The sequence below is a fragment of the Pseudorasbora parva genome, chromosome 14, assembly GCF_024679245.1.
Source record: "Pseudorasbora parva isolate DD20220531a chromosome 14, ASM2467924v1, whole genome shotgun sequence".
Classification (NCBI taxonomy): Eukaryota; Metazoa; Chordata; class Actinopteri; order Cypriniformes; family Gobionidae; genus Pseudorasbora; species Pseudorasbora parva.
Window position 1 is genome coordinate 15,614,665 of NC_090185.1, and position 14,153 is coordinate 15,628,817.

General features: G+C 40.2%; 1 protein-coding gene across 5 annotated transcripts in view; it reads left to right on the forward strand.

Annotated features, from left to right (window-relative positions):
• Nucleotides 1–7,370: 7,370 nt before the first annotated feature.
• Nucleotides 7,371–14,153, forward strand: part of ccdc71 (coiled-coil domain containing 71) — a 28,878-nt gene continuing 22,095 nt past the window's right edge. For 2 of the 5 annotated variants that reach the window (XM_067415616.1, XM_067415620.1), the window contains exon 1: nt 7,371–7,504. The gene's annotated coding sequence lies outside the window, so the exon portion shown is untranslated. The remainder of the gene's footprint in view (nt 7,505–14,153) is intronic. The other 3 variants (XM_067415618.1, XM_067415617.1, XM_067415619.1) reach the window with 2 other exon arrangements.

Below are 14,153 nucleotides of genomic sequence, written 5' to 3' on the forward strand. Positions count from 1 at the left end.
GTTGTTTAAAATGTTTTAAAAAAATAATTAAAATATAATAGAGTTGTTTGTGGTGGGGTAAATTAAATGCGATATGCAGTGACATTACAATCATGTTGCATTGCAGTATATGAAGCTGCCTGAAGTGTACATATGAAGTAGACTCTCGGTCAAAATTCAGGTATCGAGGAATCAAGGATCTGTACATATAAACTTCCCTCATCCACTTCACAAAGTGGAACGCCCTTCAAAATGGCGACAGGAATTCCCAGAGGGAAAGTACTTAGGGAAGTTTGCAAGTGCATGTCTAAAAGGGGAGTGTAATGCAGCACTGGACACAGCACTGCATCTCCAAAACTGCAGCTCTTTTTGGGTGCTCTCGATCTGCAGTGGACAGTATCTATCAAAAGTGGTCCAAGGGAGGAACAGTGGTAAACCGGTGAGAGGGTCATGGGTGGCCAAGGCTCATTGATGCACGTGGGGAGCAACTGCTGACCTGTGTGGTCCAATCAAACAGAAAAGCTTCTGTTGCTTAAATTGCAAAAAAGTGCATCACAGTTTATTGCATATCTATCTGCACTGAAACTGGACGACGGAGCAATGGAAGAAGGTGGCCTGGTCTGATGAATCATGCTTTCTTTTACATCATGTGGACCAGGGGAACACATGGCACTAGGATGCACTATGGGAAGATGGTACACCGGTGGAGGCAGTGTGATGCTTTGGTCAATGTTCTATTGGGAAACCTTTGTTGCATCTAGTGTGGAAAACTAGTTTGAGGACTCAAGTGCAGAAAAATGATAATTTATTATAAAATAAAACAAATACAAAACAAAACCCACGATGGGGCAAAACACATAACAAAAAAAAAAACAACTAGAACTCAAAACATACCAAAATAGGAATCACAGGGAAACAGGAGACATAGACAAGACAATGATCCGACTAAGACTGACAAACACAAGGAGCTTATAAAAGGAGACAAATCAGGCAGGGAATGAGGGAACGCAGGTGGGGCAAATGAAACCAATAATGAGACAACAAGAGGGAGGGATCAAGCAATGACAGAAGCACATGGCCAAACTAACAAAACCCACATATGCACACAAGACAGGACAGGCATGTGACATTACCCCCTCCTTAAGGAGCGTCTACCAGATGCTCCGCTAGGGACGGGAGGGACCGACCAGTGCGGGATGGGAAGAACAGACAAGGAAGGGGTAAACCAGGGAGGAACCGGGAAAACAACAATCAGGAGGCAATGGTGAGCAGCAGGGCACCGTGGTGGCGCGGGCAGAGCAGGCGCCGTGGCGCCGTGGGTAGAGCAGGGCGCCAGGTCGTTTCGAGCAGAGCAGGGCACTGGGTCAGCGTGGGCAGAGCAGGGCACCAGGGCGGTGCGGTCAGAGCAGGGCACCAGAGTGGCACATCCGGCAAAGAGTCCACCGGAACAGAGTCCACCAGAACTGGGACCATCCGGAACTAGATCCCCTGGAACTAGGACCACCGGAACGGAATCCACCGGAACATGATCCACTGGAACATGATCGACCAGAACTCTGACCACAGGAACTGGGACCACTGGAACTCGAACCACCGGAACTGGGATCACTGGAACACGATCCACCAGAACTGCGACCACCGGAACTGGGTCCACCGGAACATGATCCATCGGAACAGTCGTGGAGGAAGCCTTTCTCCGCCTCCTCCATTTCAGAACCACGGGAACTGGGGCAACCGGAGCAGGGACTACCGGAACACGATTCACCGGACTACGATCCACCGGAATATGATCTACTGGAATACGATCCACCGAAATTGGGACCACCGGAATAGGGACCACCGGAACTAGATCCGGAACAGGGACCACCATTCTTGGGACCGCCAGTGCAGGGGCCATCTCCCTGGCCGCTATCTGATCAGTGTATAAAGGCCCTTTCACACCGGACATGTAACAAAAAAGCGAAGTGAATAAGCGAATATTTCACATGCGAATATTTCACATGCGAATATTTCACCTCAAAACGATTCACATCAGCCGTGGCACAAAGCCCAACAGAGCTCCAACATTCCAGGGACCACTGGAGCAGGGATCACTGATCTTGGGACCGCCAGGGCAGGGGCTATCTCCCTGGCAGCTATCTCCTGCTGGTGGGCGATAGCCTCCACCATCGCCTCAAAGGTGCATCCATCAAATGCCCTCCTGAGCAACCAATCCATGGGCTCATCTAGAGCATAATTAAAAAGGTCCTTGAGAGCAGAGTTACTGAGCTTAAGCCCTTTGGCTGTTTCCAGGAACTTCTTGGCAAAATTCCTGATCTCCTCCCCCTCCTGGTGGAGTAGTTGGTCTTCAAAACTGTAGAATCCTCTCAAAATGAGGACAGGTGGTGAGTGATTCTGCCCCGTTTGCTGAGTCCTCGACATGGTCGAATCATTATGTTGTGTCTGGAACAAATGAAAACTGGTGCGAGGACTCAAGTGCAGTAAAATTATAATTTATTTTAAAATAAAACAAATACAAAACAAAACCCATGATGGGGCAAAACACATAACAAAAATAACAACTAGAACTCAAAACATACTAAAATAGGAATTACGGGGAAACAAGAGACGTAGACAAGGCAATAATCCTACAAAGACTGACAAACACAAGGAGCTTATAAAAGAGGACAAATCAGGCAGGGAATGAGGCAACACAGGTGGGGCAAATAAAACCAATAATGAGATAACAAGGGTGGAGGGATCAAACAATGACAGAAGCACATGGCCACACTAACAAAACCCATATGTGCGCACAAGACAGGACAGGCATGTGACAACCTTGGGTTCTGCATCCATGTGGATGTTATTTTGACCCGTACCACCTATCTAAGTATTGTTGTAGATCATGTATACTCTTTCATGGAAACAGCATTCCCTGGTGGCTGTGGCCTCTTTCAGCAGGATAATGTCCCCTGCTACGGAGCAAAATGGTTCAGGAATGGTTTGAGGGGCATAACAATGAGTTTGAGGAGTTGACTTGGCCTCCAAATTCCCCAGATCTCAATCCAATTGAGCATCTGTAGGATGTGCTGAACAAACACGTCCGATCCATGGCGACACCACCTCGCAGCTTACAGGACTTAAAGGATCTGCTGCTAACATCTTGGTGCCAGATACCACAGCACACCTTCAGTGGAGTCCATGCCTCGAGGGGTCAGGGCTGTTTTGCCAGCAAAAGTGGGACCAACACAATATTAGGATTAGAAAATGTCATAATGGTCATAATGTTATGCCTGATCAATGTATAAAGGGCCTTTCACACCGGAGGTGTAACAAAAAAGCGAATAAGCGAATACTTCACATGCGAATATTTCACGTCAAAACAATTCACATCAGCCGTGACACAAAGCCCAACAGAGCTCCAACATTCCAAAACATTCGTGGTGACAGCTGAGAAAACACGGGCACTTCCTCATTCAGTGAAGACGAGCTTTACATTTTATTTAAAAGGCAGAAAAGAAGATTTTGGGTGCACCCAGTCTTTAAAGAACAGAGAGTCTGAAGGGGAGTATGCTAATCTTGTACAGGAGCAAAAACTTTATCATGGCCGGCTCTGCCCTTACTTTCGAAAGTCTGTGGGACAATTTGAGGATCTTCTCCCGAAACAGCAGCGCATCTGACGAGACAAACCGCACACTTCAGGGAATCAATCGATCCGGAGAAGATTGAGATTCCAGTTGAGTCACATTGTCATTGTCAAATGTAAACATTTAAGTGCCACAGACATACTGATGGCAACACATTCACTTTCCATAATTGCGGACACAAGGTTTAGAAAAAAAAACCAACGATTTATAAAAGGTTATGTTATTGCTGTCTGTAAACACAGTAGTAAACACAGCTGCAGGTGTATAGCTTTAACGAAACCTACAGCTGTAATCTCATGAAAAATGCCATACCTGGTGGCCATTAACAAAGGTTAAAGTTGATTGAATAGCTTGTGACATCAACTGGACATTTCATCACCATTGTTTCCTTGTATGTGATTGGTTGAAGCCGTTTCTGTCACCGCTAGAGTAAAACAAAGTCAACATCGAAACGGAAAAAATAAATGTCGCCGCAGCACATTTGCGTTTGGTGTGGAAGCACTCATTACACAAACAGCTAAACAAAAAATAAAACCATCGTGCAAATTATTCGCAGGCCAAAATCGCATCCAGGGTTAAAAGGGCATTTACACACACACTTCACATTTAAAGTCCTACTGAAGTGGAAGTAGCGAGTGAGTTTTCTTCAGTGCTGTGACGTATTTCTAAAGCCCCTTTCACACTGCACGTCGGTCCCGCAATATTCCCGGAACATTGCCGGGTCGCCTTCTGTGTGAAAGCAACCACGTCCCGGGATTGATTACCGAATTGAACCCGGGTCGGGGACCTAGTAACATTGCAGGATTCGACCCGGGTGTGAACAAAAGCCAAAACTAATGCCGCAACGTGTACGTAGTTATCGTGCGACTCCTAGAGCTTGTTTTTTCAATAATACAACCCTGCAGTGCCAGAAGACCTAGTCTGTGTTTTAAACGCAGAGAGTGTTCGTATACAAAAGAAACTAAAATTAAACGAGCAGAAATGTGCGCAAACTGGACACAAGTCGAGAACACGGAGCTCCTTACTATCCGCGCTGAAGCTGAGATCGCTCGCCGTTCTACGTCACATCAGGATGTCACATGTCAACTCGACCCAAAACCGTTCCGGGTTGTGTGCGAAAGCGCACATATTACGGTATTTCGCTGGCAGTGTGAATGGACCAAATCTAGCGGCCCGGGAACAAATGCCGGGTCGCATTATCCGTGTATTTGCCGGAATCGCAGTGTGAAAGGGGCTCAAGTGTAACAGAATATTGAACAGAGGGCAGGGTTTTTACCTCAGCGCTCCTCCTCTTCATCTCGCGCCTCATAATGGTAGAGGGAAGTGGTTGCGCATTTTAAACCGCAAGCCTGACATCATCTGAGAAGGAACGCCGTTTCCAGACCGGAAGTAACTTTTCAGATTTTGATTATAGATTACTATGGCAAACAATTATTTTCTGTGTATTAACTTGCACAGATTAATTGTTCACCCTAAGACCTGTAATATGTGCTAACAACGTAAATAAGATTGATTTTGATTTCATGAGGACTTTAATGACATTGTATGATTTTTTTTTACACTTTCAATTCAATACTTGCAATTGAAAAGTGTTTTTATGCATGTTGATTTTCTACTGCATTTACATTATTATGACCAGTAGGCATCACAACAGTGAATCATTTTGCAAAGCAACTGGTCCAATTGATTCAAAGTTTCACAAAGCTTTGTTTCTCCCATCACTAATGCACTCTCCCAAATTCCTGCCATTATTGGCCAATTCTTGTTTGCAACAGAGCCAACACAATCATGGTAATTAAAAATTAAACAAATGTGTAACAGCTATTTTATTTATTTTTAAATGTGTTTGTGTTTTGTTCATTTATGTTCTTTGTTCATTTGTGTGTAATGATCTTCACTACAGAACATGTTGCCCTAATTCTGTGTTAACTGCCATTGGCTAGTCCAACAAATCATAAAATGGCCGCCATCAGGATGCTTGGATAAATGTCTCTCCACACCTAAATGAAAAATTGGAAAAAGGAGAAAGTTCTATACACAGTTGTTAGGATTTACAAATTCAGGTCATTGTAGTGAAATCATCTAATCAAGCCAATTGGATGAGCAACATAATTGCTTAAACGATAAAAATATCCAGTTAGATACATGCTACATGCTAAATGTGACCAGTATGAAACTAATATTGTTGGTTGTGTAAAAAATTTATATTTATAATATAGACTTAATATTTCCACTTTCCAGCCACAAATGTAAGCATAAGAAAACAACAAGGCAATCCTGCCATTAGCATTGCTATTCATTATCAATTAAAAAAAATCTCCTAGCAGCCAAATTTCTGAGGATAAACAATGATATGCAATGCAAGCCATTTTTTGCAGGTCTACAAATATCATCAGAAAGGATCATTTATCATGTTTTGCAAATAGTTCTCTAAAGAATGTTTGCGAAAGGGTTTCATTACCATGTATACTGGGAAGACTGAGAGCCACCATGTTTACATGACATACAGCCACATCTCTCTGAAATTAGAGTAGAGGATTACCAAAAGGGTACCTTTGTACTTTTCAAAGTACGATGCTGTAAGTTCCGACATTACTATCGACCGACATTATTATCCATTGTTCTTCAGGTCGATTTTTGGGGAAAGGCTCCTGCTCATCCATCCCCCACTGGTAAACTAAAATCCTCTTGGACTGTTTGTGGTAAATTAAATAATTAAAATATTCAATAAATTAGTGGTCCGTAGTCAGTTTTCTGTATGTATTTACATATACCTTTACCATTTTAAAAAACAACATGAATATATATATATTTTTTTGCACTTAAAATACACAATTTTTAACTGTAGTTAGCTATTTTCCATTCTAGGGGGATGGGCTCCTGCTCACCCATCCCCCACTGATAAACTAAAATGGCCACCTCAATCCTCTAGGACTGTTTGTGGTTTTAAAAAATTGTGGTTCGTAGTCATTTTTCCGTATGTAATATTTACATATACCTTCACCATTTTCTACAACAACATTAAAATCTTTTTTTTGTTGCACTTAAAACAAAATTCTTTTTTTGATCCATAACTACTATTTTCTATTTTGGGGGGACAGGCTCCTGCACACCCATCCCCCATTGCTAAACTAAAAACCTCTTGGACTGCATTATTATTATTAATAATAACAAATAAATCAGAGGTCCTTAGTCAGTTTTTCCTTGTATATTTTTTACATATCCCTTCAAAATTGTCCACAAAAACATGATTTTTTTTCTTTTGTTTTGCACTTACTATAAACTGTTTTTAACCTTATCTAGCCATTTTCAATTTGGGGCGGTTGGGCTCCTGCTCATCCCTCACTGCAAAACAAAAAACCTCTAGGACTGCATTATTAATATTAATAATATTAAACGTTAAATAAATCAGAGGTCCGTAGTCGGTTTTTCCTTGTATATTTGTATATTCCTTCACCATTGTCCACAACAACATGATTTTTATTTCTTTTGCACTTACTATAAAAAATAATAATAACCATAGCTAGCTATTTACAATTTTAGGGGGATGGGCTTCTGCTCACCCATCCCCCACTGCAAAACTAAAAACCTCTAGGACTGCATTATTATTAATTCTATTAAATGTCAAATAAGTCAGAGGTCCGTAATCATTTTTTCCTCATATATTTTATACATATTTCCTCACCACTGTCCACAACAACATGATTTTTTTTTTCTTTTGCACTTAATATAAACAATTTTTTAACCTTAGCTAGCTATTTTCGCGATAGGCTCCGCCCCTTCTTCCAGTCAGCCACTCCGAAACTCTCACCCTCTGAAGCTCTGAGAGCCATTTTTGTTTCATGGCAGAGAGCGCGGCAGCTCTCATTTCAATGCTCTCAGAAGGGACTCGGTAAAAGGTAAGACTCTTTATTTAAAAATGATCTATTTATTTAGAGGAGAAAGCGTGGTGTTACAAGAGTATGACATGTACTTCAAGCAGCTAGGTTTGCCATAAAGACGCCGTATATGGCATATGCTCAACTACATTTTAGCCTGGATTTTTGCGTATTAGTTTTTCACAAGTAGACACCCAAAGTGGGGCTGAAAACCGTCTGTTGTTTTTGAGACGTTTTTATTCAGCATAATTGCAAGGTAACGTTCAATCGGTAAGTATTAGACGAATGTTTATCTCCCTTTTTCGCTAGCTGAAGGGTTCCTCTATTGTGTGTTGCATCGCCATTTGAAATGTTATTGAATGTAATTCTAAATTATTGACGTTTACTGCTACAAACCCCTGGTTTCGATGGATCGCTTCGCCTCTTCTATATCATTCGATCTGTTTAACGCTTTGGCTGCTAAGGAAGATAAATATAGCGAGTAAAGACCGGATCTGTGTATTTTCGAATGCGCTTGGTTACGTCAAACCTAGTGAAGTATCGCAGTTTAGGGGCGCTGTGCGGTCTAGCTACCAGAAAGATGTGTGTGTATTCATGCATGTTGTGAATTTAGATGCAGACATAGATGTAAACTATAGATCTAATTACAAATAACCCACAAAAGAAAATGCACAGCTCTAAATCTGTTTTTCAGTTAAATTGTTATAATTTGTGGGACCTGTTGAGATTTAGGCAAATTACCTTTCAACTAAATAAAATAAATGTTGTACATTTTGTATAACTACAAATTTAGAGGGTTTTTTGTGTTTCGGAGTAATTACAGCTTCACATATGTCGCTGAGACGTTTTTTAAAGAGCGCGGAGTAGCATTGTATTGTAATTATTCGGAATAAACATCCGAGCAGTTTAAAAGACTGCATTCACCTTCTCGAAATTGTACGTTTTACGGAAACCTCTTTAAAGGCTTAGTTCACCTAAAAAATTAAATTCTGTCATTAGTTACTCACCGTCATGTCGTTCGACACCCGTAAGACCTTAATTTATCTTCGGAACACAAATAATGGAGATACTTTGTTATTGTAATAAGATGTTTTGGATGAAATCCAAGAGCTTTCAGTCCATCCATTGAGACTGAAAATCCATTTCAATTTCAACGACGTGAGTGCTTTGTTTGCCCCAAAAAACGTAATTTACCTCTTTATTTATGAAAATATTGACCTGCAATCCAGTAGGGGGAGCATCACGACGCATGCGTTGTTGTGTTGACTCAAAACTGGAAGTTGTTTCGTGAACGCGCTTAAGATAATATTATTTTGTAAATATAGAGGTCAGTTGTGTTTCTTAGCGCAAACAAAGCACTTGCGTCACTTTATAAAATTGAAGTTAAACCACTGGAGTTACACCGATTACTTTCACACTGTGTCTATACCGGACGCGAGCAGCGCAACGAGACAAAACTCAATAAAACCAGTTATAATAAGTGATTCTGTCTACACTGGATGTGACACGAGCAACAAATCTCTGATAATAAACTGATGCCTCGTTCTATTTATAGCTGCTTTGTCGTGTCCAGCTAGACAACCTTTAGCTGTTGCAACGCGAGTGACAATGGTCGCGTCCGGTGTAGACACAGTATAATGTCTTTCTTACTATTCTTTGACTCTGAATGTGTAAATTGCGTTGCTCTCAGCGGAGGAACTTAAAGCTCAGATTTCGCTAGGCCATGTTTGACTGTTACAACGCGTAATTTTTTTTTTTTTCCCCAAACCAGTTGAGCGGAAATCCCGCCCTGGAGCCAGTTCTAAACATTTCAATGGCCATATCAATCACAATAACTATTGCCTACAGCCAACCCTGATCCCTAAACCTACCCGTCACTGTAACCTCAGCCAATGAAATTGGTTGCAGGGCGGGATTTCCGCTGAACTGTTTGGGGGAGGGGGGGATCAAGCTGTTCCAACGCATCTTGCGCCATGAGCAATGAAAAGCCCCTGGTAATGGTATAATTAATTTTTTGGATTCTGTTCCATTTCACACACCATTGAGTGCACAAACCTTTATAAAATGTACTCCTTGGTTGAGTGTAGAAAGACACATGCACACTATCTAGTAGACTTTTGTTTTCAAGAGCTCAAATCACTCGCATTTTCTCCATTGTACACAACCCATCCACGTGGACACAAAAATTGGGTTGCAAGTGGACAGTGTGGGTAGATGATGATGATGATGAAAATTACGTCATGTGGACTGCGTGTGTACCGCCCTAGAACGTGGTCGGCCGAAGTATTTTGGACTTTAAGCAGCGTGGCGAAACAATGTCAGTTTAAAACAAAGGACTGATCTCATGAATTTGAGGGTGGGGTAAACATAGTTTACATTGCAGTGAATTATACATGAAATATAAATTTACACTATATATTTTCTAAATGCACGCAGTTTATCTTATTATGAACAAATCATCCATGAATATGTGCATTTTTTTTCTGCTCTTCCGATGAAACGACAGACTTATCTAATCATTTAGTCTGCTTAAACCCGCCCTTTCTTACAATCAACCACAAGCTCACTTTATGATCTGCGTTCATCCAATCAACAACCGATGGATAGATCCAAGTCCTACGTCCTTAAAAATACATTTAGACAAACACGCATCAAATAAATGTCTTGTCAATGTAAATGCGCAAGAATTGGTTCAACATTTGTAGAATGTGTGAATTTATGTTTATTACGGGTGCCACGATATTCCATCCAAACCGAAAAACTGAGATATCCATGCTACACCACCCATGGTACGAACCGCGATACTCTCTTGGCGTACCCCTGTTGAGATGCTTTATACTCACACGGCCATGAAGGATTTGATTTACTGGAATCACTTTGAAAAGGAAGGTACAGTTAAGGGTAACGTTTAGCTGCAGAACATATTTGCCATATAGGCTAGGCTACATAAAATTATAATGTGAACATGACTTTGTGCACCATGTTTCAACACATTATTATGGGAAGAATGAGTCCACGGAGTTATATCTTCATGCATATCACAGCTTTTTGTGGAATTGCAAATTGTAATGTATTGTTTATTTTGTGTATATGATTGCTCAGATGCATTTGGTTGTTACGGCTGCAGTAAGGCACTTCATTGTAGGCCTACGGTGATCATCGCGTAAGTGCGCGCAGTTCAAACTATGACTGGGGCTGTCATAAACATCATTATAATGATAACAATATTATAAAAAAACGTGATTAATTTGCCGTGTTTCTGTGTGTTGTTGCGTGAAGAACGTGACCACAACAGGAGTTAGTTTACATGTAGCGGCTTAAGATGCGTGGGTTGCTTTCTCCTATTTTCAAAAGCGTGCTTGGGAGCTTGCGCTCTTGTGGTATCTGCCACTAAGCAATCATGAGCCGGGTTCTCCATGAAGACAAAGAAGTTTCAGCAAAGGATAAATGGATTTCCAGCCGATGCATTAGCTCTACTACCAGATATATTTATGGAGATGAGCAATATAAATCCATACTGTACAGCTATGATCAGCTGTTAATCTTTCTTGACTGAGCTTTCAGTGTTACAGAAAGGTGAAGTTGATTTGTTGGTTCTTGTCACATCTGTGGTACACGTTCTTTTTTTTCTTTTTTTTTGCAGTACGATATGTTCATCTCGCTGCGGCAGCCTGGAAAAAATGTGTGCACAACACCATATGAGCGCCATTGTGGCACCACTTGAGTTCGTTTGTCATGCATCTACATTTAAAATAGCGAATTTTAGAGTGTTAAAGACGCAACGTGAACATCCCCTTAGGCTTGGGCGGTAATAAGGTAAAATGGTATACCGCGGGATCTAAAAATAGCAACGGTATCAGTTTCAATACCTTCAAACCGTCAAAAAAAAAATATTAAAAAAATATTAATTATTAAATATTTAATAAGTTGAACTAATTAAACTATTTACATATTAAATACTATTTATTTATTTAAAGCCTAAATATATGCGTTATTGTGACAGCGGATGAGAAAGAGAGAGAGGGGAAAAGACGGCGAGTCGGGCACTGAGTTATTCGGTCTCGAAAAAGAACAACTTCTGCAGTTTGGAAGTATTTTGGGTTTTGACCGAACGAGAAGGGAGAGGCGGTAAATATAGACGAGGCAATTTGCAAATTGTGCAACAAAAAGATGACCGCAAGAGAGATGGAAATACCTTGAACCTAAGGGCGCATATCCGAAAACCACCATCCACTCACTGCTGCGTGGATGAAAAACCGAGCGCACCCTCGGACTATGCTGTAATATTGCCGAAGCCTTTTGTCACACAGCTGGCAATGTAAGCAATAAGCATGAACTCCACAAGAATCAAGTGCACATGGGACTCACAAAACAAATGTCAATTGTCTGACAATTGTCTCATAACGGTAAGCATAAAACGTGCAGAGAGTTCCTCAGGGGCAGGGGCTCAAATGTAAAAAAAAAAAAAAAAATATATATATATATATATATATATATATATATATATATATATATATATATATATATATATATATATATATATATATATATATATATATATATATATATATATATATATATACATATACTTTGCATCACATAAATAAATTATATTTAAAAGTAGGCTATGTTAAAATAGAAAACCTTTTTTTCTGTATTTTTTATCATATAAATGCAGACTTGACTCGCATAAGGAACTTACTTAAAAATGTGAATGCAAATTTGAACAAATGGAATAACATTATTGGGCTTATTTTTTTATGCATTAATTCGTTTATTTAGGCCTATTTATTCATTCATTCGTTCAGGCCTATTCATTCATTCGTTTAGGCCTATTCATGAATTATTTTGTTTATTTAGGCCAGTTAACTCATTCATTCGTTAAAAGAACGAATGAATAAGCCTAAATAAACATCGTTTTTTTTTTTTGCTGCAAAAAAACAAAAAACAAAACAAGCCGATGCAGGTCCCGCGGCATCGGCACCGTAGAGGACCGAGTCGGAGCTCAAATGACAACTCACTGTTTGGAGCCACAAGCACAACGGTTTTCAGCCCCGCAGGCAAAGTTGTCGGTCCACAACGTGCCCTGTTAAAGCCGGACAAAGTTGGTTTTTCTAGCGAAAAATCTTGACTAGATTTGATGCCACTTGCCATTCGTTTCTTTTTTCTTTTCTTTTTCTCTTTTTCATTTATTGTTATTTATTTAATTAATTAATTCGTTAATCAATTGATTCAGGTAGCCTATTTTATTTGGTTTTCGTTAAAAACAATATTGTTAAGAAGACTGGAAAGAATTTATTTTTATTTAGGCCTATTACTTTGCAATCATTTTTATAATATAGATCTTTATGTTAATTCAACTCTGGTTGACTGTAGTGGGTCTATTTACACTTTTTTTTTATAAGCTGCTCTTTAAAGTTGTTCCAGGCAGTGTGATTTGATTTAATTAATTTGTGCGCGCTAAACCTGTTCTGGATGTTTATGTTAATTTAATTATGTTTGACTGTTGTATTGCACTTTTTTTAAACTGTTATTTGTTGCTAATACCAGTTGTTAATATTGTTGTGCATGTTATTTTGTTATTGTTTCAGTATTAGTGTTTGGTATTCAGTTTCTGAACGGTTTAGGCACAAGCCAACAGTTTGTTGACGCTGTCTGAGCCTTACATCATAATGTTTTAATTATTCACGGTAATACCGTATACCGAGGTAAAATAGGGAGGAGGTTTGACGGTATCAAAATTTGGATACCGCCCAAGCCTACATCCCCTCCACATTTAGAGAAGCACAGAGATGTTCACTTGTGCATTCCGGTCATTTTGTGCAGTTATAACTCAAAATATTAACTCTTTCCCTGCATGTAGGCTACACAGAGACATATTATAAAGAACAGGGGGCTTGCTAAAAGCTAATATCAACAACTCCTCCGGACACCGCAGTAGCAGCAGTAAAGCAGACGGATCACGTGCACTCCACATACTTCAATCCTATTGGTTGTCGCTCGCGAAAATCACTTCTCGTTTGCATAAAGTTGAAATTTCTGAACTTTTGTCGCTTGTCTCGTGTCGCTTGACACGCCCACATTCTGTCGCCAACGGTCACTGTCGCTCCTGTCGCCGGAAGTCGCCAGCGCTCCATTGAAATGAATGGGATCATGTCGCTTTGTCGCTCCGTGTGTCGCTGGCGGTGTGAACGGGGCTTTAGACGCTAGAGGGGTGCTGTTACACATCTTCTGAACCCCTTGATCAAAACACAGGAAAAGAAGGTGCAAAAGAAAACAAGTGATCGTATGTAAGCAGATGCATATGTAAAATAATGTGATCATCAACATTAAACAGCATATAAATCAAAACTATTTAATGTTACTGAATGAAATGATGAGCTAGGGTGAGCTACAGGACTGTGCAAGCATTAGGGGTGTTGATTAGGGCTGTCAAAATAGCTCAAAAATGACTATTCGAACATCTGGTTGTGCAATTTGTCAATGACGCCCATCACGTCATTATCAGGACAAATAATACAAAGAGACCTAACTACAATAGCCAGTCTATTTAGTTTAAACATATTTGACAACGTATTACTTACAAAAAATCAAGTAATTCAACTAGTTGAAGCTAATATCTGCGTACACGAGCGATGAACGCCGCTGATGGTCTGGAGCTCACATCATA